General features: G+C 63.4%; 1 pseudogene; it reads right to left on the reverse strand.

Annotated features, from left to right (window-relative positions):
* The window catches only part of LOC126436370 (large subunit ribosomal RNA), a 7,953-nt pseudogene that overhangs the window by 3,317 nt on the left and 2,136 nt on the right, over window positions 1–2,500 (reverse strand).

The raw sequence follows: 2,500 nt of genomic DNA on the forward strand, positions 1-2,500 counted from the left end.
GCATGATCTACCGAATCGAATGCCTTAGATACGTCGATCGATGCCACAAAGACAGAGCGGCAGGAGCGAACTGCGTCGGTGAGAGCAGTGTCCAAGATGAAGGTATTTTCCAACATCCCATCCCGAGGGATGAATGCCCGCTGACGTTCGTCCACAGCACATGCGCGCATCAGGCGTGACGCGAGAACCTTGTGAAAGGTCCGCGCCAACACCGAGCAGACCGTAATGGGGCGAAAGTCAGCGGGGGATGTTGGTGCAGCCGTCTTCGGGAGAAGGGACGTTCGCGCGCGAAGCAGGCGTTCCGGAAGGGCGCGGGCCAGAAGGAAGAGATTCATCACTTTCACCAGGACTTCGTGCGGCAGGCGCCGCAACTCCGCTGGGGTAAGGCCGTCCGGCCCGGCTGCTGATCCCCTGGGCGGCAACGCGGCGGCGACCTCCTCATGTGTGACCGGCCCCCATAGGCACTCGGGAGCGACAGGCTCCGAGTGCGGGAGGAGGCGGTCACGAATGAAGCCCGCGGTGGAGATGGGCTTCTTGGTGAAGAGGTCCGCCCAGAAGTCCAGCAGACCAGGGATGGCAGGTGGCGGCTGGAGCAGGGTGCCATCCAAGAGGCCGCGCACGCAACGTGCACGCGACCGTCGGAAGGCATCCTGCGTTCTCGCGTACTCCCAGCGGCGCCGCTTGCGCTTCTGCGTCGGCGGCGCGGCAGGCGGCCGCTTCGATGGTTGGCGCGGCCGCTGTGTCCTGGTGATCGATCTCTCCCCTCTGGACCCGACCGACGCAAGGGCATCCGGGAGCATGCCCAGGATGACATCGGGCGGCGTGCCCCGCCCCAGACCTATGACACGATCCAGGGCAGAGAAACGCTGGGCGGAAGCGGGTAGCCCCGCCAGATGCTCCCAGATGGCGGCGTCAGTCGGCCCCTCCGGCGGCGGCCCGGTGGTGTCGGCCGCGAAGTCCTCGGCTGCGTCGACGGGCGGCGCAGCGGCCTCGCCCGCGTCAGGCAGCGGGCTCGCTGCTCCCCGGCGGGACGCCGGCTCTTCCCCCCGACCGATCTCAAGCGCCTCCATGAATTGGCGGACAAGCTGCTTGTGGGCAGCTTGCCGCCGTCGGCACTTGATTGCCTCAAGCGTTCGGTCGGGGAACATCCTGATGAGCTCTTGATTTACAAAGAAGAACCGGGCGTCCCTCTCGAGGAACAGTTCGGCCTCCGCCTTGGCGAGCGACAGGACTTCTTCCTCCGTCCACCTCGCGCGATGCCTCTCCGTGACGATCTCCGCGTTGGCGGCCGCAAGGTGTTGGCGGCGGCGATGGACCCCGAGACCGTTCTTGGTGGTGAAGCTGCGGTGGCACTCACTACAGGCGTATACAGCTGCAAAAGTTACAAGATTTTCGGCACGGCCGGTTGGCCGGCTAGGTGCTGGGGGAGTTGGGGTGGCACCTTCAGCGGAAGGGCCACCACTTTTTCTCTGAATACTGCCCCCAACTAAAAAAAAGGGATAGTGCGAGGGGGGGCTGGTAACCCCCCCAAGCCCCTGGTGCGGGAGTAACTATGACTCTCTTAAGGTGGCCAAGTGGCGGCGGTGTGGCTGCATCCGGACTTGGCTTTTCGAAGTGCGGTCTTGATGTAGTCGTGCTGCTGCTGCGAGGTGCCTTCCTTGGGTTATGGTTACAGGGAGAGTGATGCGCAATACATGGGCCTAGCCCTCTTAGCCTCTCCTCTCCTGCGGTCTTCTCCCCTTCTCGTGGGCCCATAGAGAGTCATAGTTACTCCCGCCGTTTACCCGCGCTTGCTTGAATTTCTTCACGTTGACATTCAGAGCACTGGGCAGAAATCACATTGCGTCAACACCCGCTAGGGCCATCGCAATGCTTTGTTTTAATTAGACAGTCGGATTCCCCCAGTCCGTGCCAGTTCTGAGTTGATCGTTGAATGGCGGCCGAAGAGAATCCGCGCACCCGCGCGCCCCCGGAGGAGCACGCTAAGGCGGACGCGGCCTCGCAGCAAGGAAGATCCGTGGGAGGCCAAGGCACGGGACCGAGCTCGGATCCTGCACGCAGGTTGAAGCACCGGGGCGCGAACGCCGCGCAGGCGCGCGCATCCTGCACCGCCGGCCAGCACGAGGCCGACCAACGGCGAGAGCAGACCACGCCCGCGCTAAACGCCCGCACTTACCGGCACCCCTACGGCACTCACCTCGCCCAGGCCCGGCACGTTAGCGCTGACCCACTTCCCGACCAAGCCCGACACGCCCCGATCCTCAGAGCCAATCCTTATCCCGAAGTTACGGATCCAATTTGCCGACTTCCCTTACCTACATTATTCTATCGACTAGAGGCTCTTCACCTTGGAGACCTGCTGCGGATATGGGTACGAACCGGCGCGACACCTCCACGTGGCCCTCTCCCGGATTTTCAAGGTCCGAGGGGAAGATCGGGACACCGCCGCAACTGCGGTGCTCTTCGCGTTCCAAACCCTATCTCCCTGCTAGAGGATTCC

This window comes from Schistocerca serialis, unplaced genomic scaffold (genome assembly GCF_023864345.2).
Source record: "Schistocerca serialis cubense isolate TAMUIC-IGC-003099 unplaced genomic scaffold, iqSchSeri2.2 HiC_scaffold_1235, whole genome shotgun sequence".
NCBI classification, from domain to species: Eukaryota; Metazoa; Arthropoda; class Insecta; order Orthoptera; family Acrididae; genus Schistocerca; species Schistocerca serialis.